This window comes from Corvus moneduloides, chromosome 5 (assembly GCF_009650955.1).
Source record: "Corvus moneduloides isolate bCorMon1 chromosome 5, bCorMon1.pri, whole genome shotgun sequence".
In the NCBI taxonomy this organism is placed as follows: domain Eukaryota; kingdom Metazoa; phylum Chordata; class Aves; order Passeriformes; family Corvidae; genus Corvus; species Corvus moneduloides.
Window position 1 is genome coordinate 41259729 of NC_045480.1, and position 13508 is coordinate 41273236.

Sequence of the window (13508 nt, forward strand, 5' to 3'; positions counted from 1 at the left end):
CAGGCAGCACTTTACAGGTAGTCTGGTATGCCTGCATCTTCCTCAGACAGCTTTCCCTGACTTGTGCCTGCTGGTGTTTCCCTCCTCCTGGCTACACACACACATCAGTAAATCCACATGGGGACTTCTTTGTTATACTACATAATTTTGTGAGCTACAGATTACAATGGAACCTCAGTTTCTCTACCACAGATTGTATACTGCTCCAGAGACACTTAGTGTTAAGGTTAAAGATCTATATCATTTTAATTAATACAAAGATTAAGATTTTAATTCTCATTCTAATGGAAACTTATATTTCCTACCATCATTCTTGAAACAGTAATATTATTTCCTACTTCAACCCAGGAGCAAACCCATCAGATATTCTTAACTTATGGATTGCATTAGGATCCCCCAGACTGACACGTGTTTACAAACTTCCTCTTTTATTTCTCCTCAATGACATTAGCTTTGAGGAAGAGCAGCTGTTTATACCATGACCCACAGATACTGAAAGCTATTTAAATAGAGCCTGGAAAAAATAATTTCTAGGACTACAGCTACAACCAGTAATTAGGCTCTGGGCTTTCTCTTTTGTTATCTGCCTCTCACCTCTCCATTCCAGGTTATTTACTTCTTCCATCATTCCTTCTTCAGTACTTCTAGTTCCTATATCCCCTGTCATTACTCTTTTGATAGTTTGTCTGGCTCCTGACCATCTGCCTCCAAGTTTGATGATGCCTGTCCTGTGCTGCAAGAAAACATCTGACCTGTCCCTTGCTCTCATATTCCCCAAGAGTTCACAAACTGCCTTCAGCACCCAGTACAAGCATATTATTGTGCTGTTTCAGTAGCCTGGGGCTACTCTCATTTATCTTTCCTCTGCTGGCATTATGGAAACACTTGTCCAGAGCATCATTTCCACCCCTCAACACAGAAAGCTTCAGTGATTTAAAGGATCTTTCTCCATGTGGTATCTCAAAGGATTTTTTTCTGAGTGGTATCTCAAAGCATATTTTAAATGCACATAATTTTCCTACCCAACAGTTCAGAATTAGATATATTTTATCTACTCTAAAGTAATTAAGAACAAAATACTGTTCTAATGCTTAGTTTTAAAAAAGTTGTGCCATTGCCTGCATTTTTCTTTAGGTAACAATTTTTTCTTCTTCACTGCTGCTTTAGTGAAAGTCATAAAAGCACTTAAAATACAGTGAAATTGTTGGTTAAGAAGTTAAAAGGTGGGAAAAAGGAGTGTGCTTGGAAGACTGTTTTCTGCCCTCATTAATTTCTGTACTCCTTTACTTCCTCTCATGGTATTATTCTTTTCCTAATTCCACAGAAATGCTCAAAGACTTTGTTTTTGATTAATGACTTACGGTGGCTTGACTTAAAAGGCATTTTTTATCCTGTCTTCATTGAGAAGATAGGGGCACAGCCTGGTGCAAACAGGACTTGCCTTCATTAAAAAGGCAAACCAGAAGCCCCTGGCTAATCCCCAAGATACGGATGTGACCCTCTGAACCTCTCATTCTTTCCACTCACCTCCCATGGCCCAAAGCAAGGCAGCCTGGAGGTCTAGGGGCAAAGTCAAGAACAGCAGCAGCCACACTACGTATGTTTGGTCTGCATCCTTTATTTTCTGTTTCTTCTGGGGTGAGGCAAGGATGCTGTGATAAGAGCACAACATCTAAATGAAAGAGCACAACATCGACCTGAAATCCTACCTGAAACTTGCCTCCTTTTTAGAATATAAAACAAAGAAAAAAATCCTGACTAGGTGATGAGAAGAGCTGGGCAACTCTGTAGCTGTCAGACAAAGAAGGAAAATCCCATTTTTCCACTCCTCTGGCTTCAGACTTCACATGCTAGCCCCAGCTGCAGAAATTTAAATCTGGTCTTTAAATTTAGGTGACAGGCCAGCTTTATGGCTTATCTGGACAGTTGCAACACTATCCCAAGTGGAAGGGGAGGGGGTTCAGAGCAATCACTTAGTAACGCCTGATGAACCCTGAGGTATTGCCTCAAAGAGTTTCAGGACTCTCATACCGCTCAGAAATTACAAACAGTTATTGCTCTCTCTACTCTCTCCCCACTCCCTTTACACTTACTTTATTTCATATGACAATATTAAAATTATACTCAGAATTGCTCACAAAATAGCACGTGCCTTCATTCGTGAATGGAGCATTTGCCTTTCTGATTAATGCTCCAAAAAGGAGCTCATAGAGCTCTAGCTGTCACCACCACTACCACCATCACCCCTCCAGAAGCCTGTGACCATTCTCCAGGGCTGACTGTGACTGGTTTCCCTGCTCAGGTGTCCATTTGCAAAAGCAGAGGTGGGTGATCCATGACTGTGTCAAACCTGTTCTCTGTACCACTTGGAGGCAAGCCAGTTCTGCCCAAAATTAATAGTATGTTAGCAAGCCCATGAAGCCTTGTTCTCTCCTTCACTGCTATAGGAGCAGCAAGCCTTACAGTTCACATCTGCCGTGGCACAGATCAAAACAATGCTGTCATTGACAAAAGAGGTTTGTCCCAGCTTCCCTCAAAGTACACGCAGGCACTGAGTCCCAAGGTAGGAGTTCAGCGGTGGTAGAACTGGTGTCAGAAAGCAGCTCGAAATTCTCCCTCCACAGAAACCAATTGCTAACTCATATTTGTGCCATCCTGGGGCCTGCCAGTGGCAGGAGTGACAGATAGCTGTCTGGCAGTATTTATACCACAGTCACCACTGCAGTATCTGGGGAGTGCGGTATAAATACAGACCCAGCAATGGCCAGGGAAGCCCAAAGAGTGGGCGAGGAGGGTGAGTGGCCAAAGCAGCTGAGAGACGTGCTGATTCAGTGCATCTCCCTCAGCTGTCCTCAGCAGCAGGTTGCCATGGATTAGAAGCTGGAAAGATTGAAAGAACTGATCTTTCTTTTTTCCACTCCCCTTTAGCAGCTTTCTCACTCTTCACTTGAGCCCACAATGTTCTTCATTTGAGTCCCCAACCACAGCACTTTGCATTACTACATAAACACATAGCTATTTCTTCTTAGGAGATCATTTGGCTCACACCTGCCAGCCTGCAGCACTCAAAAGATGAGGTCAGAGTTGTCATCCCTGCCTTACCGATGGGGAAATCCATGCAAAGGGAAAGCACAGAAAGCACCTTCCCTCAGAAGGCCTGTAGCTCTGCTCAGAGTAGAGGTTTATGTTCTCATTCAAAAATCCAGTCACAGGACTTTTAAGACAACAGGTAGAAACAGGTTTAATGAAAGGGAAAAGGAAATGTTCATTCAAGAAAAACTCCTGGACGTGCATCTCTCAGTCACATGTTTAATTTCTTCCCAACACACATTAACTGTCTGAACAGCTGACTTTCAGCAGTAGAACGAGTGAGAATTTGAAATACGAGCTTTGCATGTTGATTTCTTTCTTCTCTATAAATAAATTACAATTCTCTATTCCCAAAGGAAACCTTTGAAATAAAATATAGGCAGGGAAGAATCTCTCACACAGACAGGGGATTTGCAACAGGTTTTTGCAGGCATGTAGCTGGCATATGGGATCTTCTTCCCATCTAGTCTAACAATGCTTGGGTACCCCTCCTTGCTAGAGAAGGAAGGGCACTTTGCCCTATTTTCTCCACTTGGGATACTATATTTTCTTCTGAAGGAATGTGACTGCCACAGCAGCCTATCTACTTGCTTCAATTCCCACAAGAAGGGTTTCTTTTTGGACTCTGCTGCTCTGCAGGAAGCTGGGCTTGTCAGCAGCACCCCAGTACACAGATTAAATACTTAGCACTACTTTTTGTCACACCTTCAGAGCCTCTTGTACTGATGGAAAGGATGGAATGAACTGTTCCTGAGGGTAAGATCAGATTCAGGAGAGTGAGATCAGATTTGGGAGACCCTTTTCGCCTGCAGCAGTGGAAATGGGGGAGTGCATGGACTGCACTTACAGTGCAAAACTTACCTATGGCTTATGCAGTTATTACCATTTGACTAATTCAAGCTACTTCTGCCCTTGCAAAAGAAATATTCTGCTTTGATATTGCTGGAAAACACTAAAATTACTACTCACCTCTTTGCATTCAGAAGGGCATATGGACATTTCCTCTTGTGAACAGCATTTTTCCATCTTTCCTGGCTTGATTCACTTAACAGCCTGGCTAAGGACTCTCTCTCCTTGGTAATTTGGCACTCCAAGGTCTTTAGCAGATCACCACGGTGATCTGAAAACCCCATCTTTATGTGAGGCCCTTGCTTCTCTGTGTACAATCACTGGGAGAGCTTTTGGGAAGATACCTTCTCAGCCCACTTCTCTGAGTAAGGTGCCACAGCACCAGCTTCCTTTGCCTTGGCTTGACTGCAATGCATGCTCAATAATAGTTTGCTAGTACAGGATATCTTTCCAAAATATCTCAGTCCTAGTCATCTTTTCTCCATTTTTGCAGCAGGCTTTAGTGGCAATTTCCACAGCGACTTTGCTGTGGATGCTACTTGTTTGCAAGATAAAAATCTGTAATAAGAAACATCTATTTATCAGCCTGGCAATATGAGGGCTCCCTGAAGCCACGGGGTTTGATCATGAACGATCTGATGCAGCCTTTATTTCCCTGCAGTGTGTGCTCCTGTAGATAACCATCTGCTCCTGCATCAGTCTGAAGGGCCTGACAGAGCCACAGTAGCTGTTATGTGCCAGCTCCTCCTGGATAAGATTTCCTCTTTGCTGTTACTCACCAGTGTGAGTATGTGTTTATGCTTGGACATCCCTGAAACAGCTCTGCTTCAATGTATTGTATTTCGATACATTTCTAATGTTAAAGCAAAAGAGAAGGACAAAAAATTAAGGGGTTTTCTGGTGTCAAGCTGTTCAACTTGCAAAGAGTATAGTTTATACTCTCTGTATTTAGATTCTAAAGGAAGCTTTCAGTACTGAACTACAGGCTGGTGGCAGAGAGCAGCCAGCTGAACCTTTCCACAATGTGAAGCAGCCCAGAAATGTGAGCAGAACCTGCCACTTAAAAATACAAAAAGCAGTTTTCACCTTGAATCCCAAACAAGCAAAAGCTCGTTTTTCAAAGTGCTGATAGGGGCTGCTGCTGCCTAGGTTATTTCTTGTCACCATGATAGCAGATGAAGAATCAAAGTGACATTTTCCTTCTTGGCATCAACTAAACTGCCCCCACCTTCACCCTTGCACCTGACTCCACAGGTTTTTTTTTCTGGAGATGCTGATTAAGATCCCTATTTGTGCGCTGGTGAGACATCTCCAAGGTATGCTGGATGTGCAGCTCCCCTTCAATGAACATGATTATGAACATGCAACTGTTATTTAAATGGATTTTTATCACTTGCAAAATATGCCACGGAATAACTGCTGTTCAGCTTCTTGGAGCTTTGTTACATCCAGCCCAATTGCTACAAATTTGTTGTCTGCATCTTTGCCAGAAACACTCTGATGTGACTTTTAACCGATACAGAAGTCAAAATAACGTTCACTAACTCAAGCAGATAAACATTTTGCTCTGTTCTGAGATCTCTACATTGAATCTACATTTTTTATGCAGAGTGGTTTTGTTCAATGAACTTTTCATTTACAGAGTTTCAGTTTATTTCTGTTGGCCTCAGCACTGCTATTAAACCTGTACTAAACCAACCACGAATTTCAGCAGCACTTTCTAAACGACTGAACTTCATTTTAGCAGTTTAAAAATAGTTTTGATCTCATCAATACTTTGCCATGCCATTTCCATCCCAGAAGACAATGACTTTCAAGCTTTCATTAGTGATACAGAAAGGGATTTCCTTGTAAAAGCGCCTGGGTTCTGCTCCTGGCTGTGGTACAGCTTGCTTGGCTTTACCAAACCACACAGCCCACCTGGGCTTCTGACTAAGTATCTCCAATATTTGATGCTACTCTGTGCCCAGGTTTGAGCCATGCCAGAAGCACAAAAGCTCACAGATCTCTGTCTGATGCTGGCACACCCTGTGAAACCCTCAGGTGGCACATTTCTGAGTCTTTCAAGTAAAACAGCAATATACATGTGGTGAAGTGCTGCAGGCGCCTGCAGGAGTGCAGTAAAGCCTCTTCGCTTTGGTGGATGTTCAGAGTGTGACTTTCACCTGGTCCTCAGGACTGTGAGGATGATTCCCAGAGGCAGGATCCTATGATCCCTACAGAAATACGGCAGGGAAGCCTTCTGATTTATATATGAATCTCTTCTGATTTTTGTATTTGCGCAATATTTAATTTTTACCCCAGTTAGTAAAATGCTTTCTGTGGGTATAGCATATATACTTCGGCCAGCACTGTGTTTTTTTCAAGGCTGCAAAGATCTGGGTTATTATAGACAAGAAATGTAGTTTAAATAACTGAAATTTCCTGGATATAAGTGGGGGCTTTTGCCTTGTGCATGATTACACTTCTCAATAGATTACAGGCCATGGGGGTTTGGTTTTATTCCAGCTCTGGTAAACAGACTCCTGGACTATCAAATCCTTTCAAAGCAAGAAAAAAGTTAATTAAATTCTAACATTCATAAAAATAATGATGTGCTAGAGAGCTAGCACCTTATGAATTTCATGTTTCAAGCTTAGAATTTCCTGGGAGCTCACACATAGCCCCATCCTCCTCCAACCCATGACATGACCTAAATGTAAAAACTGGAGAAATGTTAAGAAATAAAGAGGTCCCAAATTCTAGTTCCAGGTACTACAACTTACAGTCTGTCAGAACTGAGAAAGAAAGCCGACTCACATACTGAATAAACATGCAAATTGAATTTCTGAGTTCAAAGAAGAGATTCTTGACTTCCTGAAACCAAATCACGCCATAACAACAATAAGACCTCCATGTTTCTAGGAGTCCCCTCCATTTTCTTTACAGTATCAAGGCCGTGTCTCAAATCTCAATTTCCTTAATTCTTCATCTTAACCCAGAAAAATCCTCACTGGTTCATTCTTGGGTCATCCACCAATTCTCTCTTTGTTCAATTACAGCTTATATTTCAGGCACCTGTACCGCAGGATACAACTGTCTTTTGATTAGTTTCGCCTATCTGCAATGAAATTAGATCAGTGGCTGGACTTGGAGCACACCCACAGTGTTGACAAGGTCTGAGCTATATCAACTTTACAGCAGTTAAACATGAGTGCACCCTGCTCTGCTCTAAGGTAACAGAACCGAAGACCACTACCTGAAAGCTGTATTTCATTCAAACAAAAACCGGTCTACTATGCCAAAATCATGGCGACAAGGACACATCTGAGCAAGCTCCCCAGCCCCTCACTACTTTACTTGTTTATGTCAATCAGTTTGGAGATTTTAATAGTCGAGTTATGTTTATCTGAACTGGTTTTCAAGGTCTAATTATAACACGTGAAGTGGGGTGAGATCGCTGCTATGAAAGTCGCAGTATAAATAAGAGGGCCTGACGGGCTGATATGTTGGCACAGGCCAGACATGTGTGTCACGTGGGTGCCCAGTGCAGCTGTTGTGGTCCATGGTACAATAAATAGCTATAGGGAAGCGGCACGGTCATGCAGGATTTTTTAATACCCCCTACTGTGCTACTTGGCCAAATGCACTCGCCTTGCAAAAAAAAAAAAAAAAAAAAAAGAAAGAAAAGAAAAGAAAAGAAAAGAAAAGAAAAGAAAAGAAAAGAAAAGAAAAGAAAAGAAAAGAAAAGAAAAGAAAAAAAGGAAAAAAGAAAAGAAAAGGAAAAAAGAAAAGAAAAGACAATATCTGCAATTTAAATACAGAAAAATGACAACCCTGGTGCTTTTTGAAGGCTCTGCAGGAGAGTATGGCATAGTTGCCTGCCTCCACTGCCTTCTTCTCTTTTTGCACAATCCTTCATAGATGACCCAAACTTGGCTTTCCCCTCACCAAAACCAGCAGAGGACATGCTCTCATCCCCTTGAGTAGGGAGAGTGTGCCAGGCACAGCAACATTTACAACCTCTTCTGCCATTGCAGGGGAGATCCACTGCAGTTGCCCCGAAACAGGCATGCACAGATCATGCCTGGAAGCATGGGCAGATGGACAGCTCAGGTAAGACCAGGCTTCTGGAGAGGATCTCTATTTATAACCTGGGCCCTGCCAGGAGAATGCTCTTGGGTGTTAATGTGACAGAGTGTTGGTTTTTAAAGTCGCTGAAGTGCCTGAACATGCAATGGAAGATGAAACTGCTGCTGGCTTGCAAATGGTCACTGATGCCATGTGCTGGTAGGAGAAGCAGCCATCCATACCAGGCATTTGCAGTGCATTGAACACCCATTAGACCAATTAGAGTCCACAAAATACTAGTTATAAAGCTCCTGCAGCATTTCTAGGTTTAGGCTCTTACTCATTTTTGAAAAAAATTGACCTGCCACAAGGCATGTACATTTTTAAATTAGCAACTAGCAGTGAACAGCGCTTTTGGCGAGGCACTGGAAAATGCCTGGCATCTGTAATTCCAGCAAGATCTCTTCTGGGATTCTATTATGCAGATGTGAGCATAACTTGTTATACTCACATAATGTTAACATATTAACCCATGCTTCCTCTGCAAGGAAAAGGCACTATAATTGCAATCACTGTTCTCAGATAGCAATCTGCATCCCCTTTTTGACCCAGATTCTCAGTATCCTGCTTTATGCATCAGCAGTGCCATAAAGTGCAAAATGATGCAACATTCAAATGTTTTCACAGCAACTGATGTAATATAATTTTATTTGGGTAGAATAATTTTTCTCCTAAGCTCCTTTCTACTTAGGTCTTGGTACTATTCCTAAAGCTTGTCCCTGTATCCATAAACAGTTGCATAAAGTGGCAGGCCTATCAGATTTGATAGTGCAGAGATACATTTAATTAGTATTACTATTATATAATGTTATTGTATTTATTATGTATTATATGTTAATTATTATGTATATAATTTGTTATTCATTACATGTTATTTGAACATAAACCTTGAAACCACAAAAAGCAAAAATGAAAAACCCCAGCTTATGAACTGTAATAAGATCACACTACAAACAGTTTTACAAAACAACAAGTAAAACTGTTCTCAGCCTTTTTTTCCCTCACCCCCTCTCTAGTTTAAATAGTTTCATTTTGTATTTTATGACACTTTTACCTAAGCCTAGCTTTTAACCAGACTTTTACCCAAGCCTAAAATCATATGCTGCATCCCCCTCACTTTTCATGAATGGTGGACACCCGTGTGTGTGGTCAGTCCTGTTCTGGATGCAGTCTCTAACTTAGGCTTGGCAATAGGTACTGTAATGCTGTCTGTGAGGAGCTGGGAGCCAGAACAGAAGTGGAGCTGGCACCCTGGGCCTTGCTGCAGGACAGAGTTATGGGTTGGCTTCACAGGCAAGCAGGAATCCCTGGTGCAACTCCAGGTGTGAAGACATTCAGGTCTCCAACCCTGAATGTTCTCCCCACCCCAGATTACTACAGCCAAGAGCCATCTTTGAGGGAGTCTGGAGAAGTTCCTCCTCTCTACAGCTTTAATTACTGGGTAATCTCGATGCACAGACTAGACAGCCAGGTCTGATTCCCCTTGGGCAGAGGCTGAACCACCAGCAGGTCACTTGGCTCAAGGCACCACGTGGCCCACAAGAGGAGCTGCCCGTCTCCAACCTTGCCCCTCACCCTTGCCTTTGGCAACAAGACCTGCTCTCCCTCACCTCCCCACATGTGCTGCCACTAGCAGCCACTGAAGCCCACATTTTCTAATTTAAAGATAATTTCTAGGTGTTTGGGTTTATTTCTTGAGATTGGCTGGATAGGAAAAGAATTTGAAACACACATAATCTATTCAGGGAACATGACATAGCTCTAAAATGGGAAGTTTTAAAGAGACTTTGGCTGTGTCTAAGAAGACATGAAAAACAAATTGAAGGCTTCAACAAGCACACATGTATATTAAACAGTGGACTGACAAAGTTCCTAGAAAGTTTTCCTTGTAGAACTGAAACTGGAAACACATAATCTTCACGTTGTTATCCACATTATTGAAACTGTGAAAACCAAACCACGTATGATAACACAGCTGTTCTAGCTAGAGGCATTTAATCTCCCACCATCATCTCAAAATATACATGCTCCAGCTCCTGGTTATGCACACAGCAATCAAGGACTAGGAAAAAAATGAGCAAGCATCAAGGGAAACTTCCTGTACTTATTACCGTGTCCCTGTTCAAGTTCAGAAACCAGAAAAAAATCCTCCTGTACTTAGCCCTAGAGGAGTAGCTGCATTTCCTAGAGCAAACAAGAGGAAGAAAGTGTATTATGTTAGAAAGGATAAATATGTTTGGTCCCAAAAGTCACATGATGAAGAGTATGAAGAATACTAAGGGCAGAGTTAAGAGACTTATAAAGCTGAATTATTAAACAAATATCTCTGGGATCCCATACATAATCATATTCCTATGGGACATGGCTGGGCCTGTCCTACTTGGCAGGAAACTCCACAAAGGCTTAGGAGGGCATGGCTGTTCCATCTCTTGCTGTGCCTAGGTGGAGATGTGTTCCTAATCCAAGCCTGGGGAATGAACCCTGACAGCAACACAACTACTGTGATCTTTAGTTATAGAAGCCCTGCCCAGCCCAAACTGTGGAGAAAATGGGGCAAGAACAACACTTCCTTTTGCACAATTGGTCTTCAAGCCATTTTTCCCTAGGCATGTGGGCATTTTCAAATGCCTTTTCTCACCACTGTTCTGTGTTTTCTCTATGAATAGATTGCAGACAACATAGGGCTAGCTGACAGGTTTTGGAAATGTGTTGACTGCGGTCATTAGAAACACACCAAATAAACATGCCTCAGGTGCCTCAAAATCCACAAAGTAAACTCATCACTATGCTGATAGCTAGTATCTGAAGTGTTTTCCAGCAAAAAAATTGTTTCCAATGAACACTCCAAGACAATCTGTGCCACATTCAGAAGGGAACAATCAGGTTAATTTCAGAAGATGGTATTAGCGTGCGTCCTGTGTTTGAACACGGGGGAAAGATTTCTGTAGTTGCTTTAGAGGGTTTCACAGAATCCCATGGGATCATACCTGAGTGTAACAGGGATTAGATGGCTTGGGCACTGCAAAATTGTCAGATGCAGTTAACTTAAAGGAATGAATCAATGGGCAATGCTCTTTTGTGTAGGAAACCTGTGCTCTGCCGGTGCCCACTCTGCTCCATCCCAGCCTGCCCCTCATCCCAATCATGTTAACAGTGGCTTTGTGCTTCTTTTACTTTTGTTTGGGTGAAATCACCCTCTTTAGGGTTTGCTTGGATGATTCACAGCTATCTGTAATCTATTCAAGTTATTGGAAGGTAAAATGGTAAAAGGAAAGAAATTAAATTTTCAATTCTTTCCTGCCAAGTTCTGTCAAGTAACTGGAGTTATTTAATTATGTTTTTGCAGCAATCATGTTTATTTATTAGTCATATGCCTATCTAAGCTGAATTCTCCTTCATTAATTTATATTAAAGTATATCTTAAAGTACAAAATTACACCTACCTTAAAAAAACCTAAAACTTTCAAACAGTTTTAAACAACTGCTGCATAAAAGCTCAAAAACCTGAAGAGCCATCATGATCCTGGGACCTGACCACTTACAGGACACATGTGATATAAGCTCACCTAGCAGTCCCACAATTTCTGCCCAAACAGAATGTACAATCTCCAAACCCACTATCATAAAAGCAAACACCTGCTGGACTGAGAGACCTGGTGGCTGCACTGTAAAGCATTCACTGGGTTTTAAAGTCTGCTGGTAAATGTGGCATTCTGGAATAACCTAGTGTGACATATAACACAAGGAATAATCATGCATGTATCAATCATTTTTAGCCTTCTCCTCCCCATTTTGATGGCCATAGTTCTCCTTCTGTTTTCCATGACCTAAAGTTAAAGCAATAGGGGTTTGGCATTTGTTTCCTGTGAGATGGCACAGCTATTCAAGAAAGACTTCAAGAGATTGCTTTTTTAAATTAAATCACATTTTGGTTTGTAACTGACAGCTGTGAGGGGATGAGTAGAAAGCCAAACTGTCTTTTGGGGGTGCTCTGTGGCCAGAAGGGCTCGGGCTGAGCTGCAAGCACCAGAGCACTGCTGCTATCTACAGGTCTGCTCTGCACAGCACTCCCACTGCAAACGGAGCCAGTCCTCCCACAGGGATGCCCGTACTTGGGAACAAGACCAAAACAGACACTGAAGTATTCTGGCTTTGGGGAAGTGCAAGTTGGCAATCTGTAGCCTTTCTGTCCAGTGGCTAACCTGTGTTAAAAACCCAAGATCAAGTGGACTTTGCTAAAGGGAAAGCTGGACTCTGCTGCATGAGAGCACAATTTCTGCATTTTTTTTTAAATTTTTTTTTGCTACAAATGAAGAGGAAACTTTGCTCTCTCAGGTGCAGAGTAAGAGGAAGCATCTGCTCCCAGATGGGAACCCCCTCCCACCACAGCACACTGGTGCACAAAACACAATGGTGTGTACACAAGAACTGGAAAATACCTTTGAGCCTGCATTGCTGAACTTTGAAGACCATTTGTGATATAATTAGAATTTACTAAAATTTAGTTGTGGCTCTTTGTTGCTTGGAATTTAATTAATTTTTCTTCCTGTGCCTTTTCATCTGTAACCCAGAAATTTTCATAACTGCTTTTCTGCGTCTATCAGTAAGACAGACAAGATAACCTGGAATGGGTTCATCACTGCTGAAATCAAACACAGCAGCTTCCAGAACAGGAGAACAATAATAAATAAATCTATCCAGTAAATACAAGCAAACAGTGGAGACATCAAAGTACCTATTTAACCAAATATTGTGGATTTCAGAGTCAGGTTATCAAAGAGAATATCAGATCACAAGTTTTCAACAAGCAATAGAGGAAGGGGCAAACTCAGAAAGAGGAAAAAAGTATTTTTTGCCACTAAAAAGTGATTTTTTCCTAGTAAGGAAAAAAACCCTCAGTTTATTTGCAAAATCTTTATCTACAACTGAATGTCTGCCTGTTGACATGAACAGTTAAGCACAGAAGCAGAGCACCTTGCAGCCACAACTAGAAGCTCAAACAAAGGACAGTCTCATCTGACACATGGAATCCCTCTGAAGCTTTTCCCATCTGGGAGGCTAGAAAAGCTCTTTCAAAACTGATTCCCCAAGACCAGCAGGAGCTGCAGGCTAAGAAATCCTGTTCCAAATGACTCCTAGCCCCACACTGAGCATGCAGTTCATATGACTGCTTGTGGGAAAATAAGTAGATGTTCCATCCTCCTTAAATACCAGTTTTTCTGGAAACAACTTATTTTCAGTACTGGATACCTGGTGAAAACTTCAATATGGTCGGAAAAGAACACTCTGTCTTTTTTTTTTTTTTTTTTTTTTTTTTTTTTTGGTGGAGTCCTGTCTTTCTGTCAAAGAATTTTAGTAAGGAATTCGCCACACCTATAATGATTACTGCCCATGAAGTATCGGGGAATACAAATAAGCTCTAGCACTGCAGGAGATCGTTTAAGCACAGGAAAGAACAG

General features: G+C 41.8%; 1 protein-coding gene across 3 annotated transcripts in view; it reads left to right on the forward strand.

The window, feature by feature from the left end:
- Window positions 1-13508, forward strand: part of DAPP1 (dual adaptor of phosphotyrosine and 3-phosphoinositides 1) — a 55184-nt gene that overhangs the window by 20574 nt on the left and 21102 nt on the right. The gene's annotated exons all lie outside the window — the stretch shown is intronic.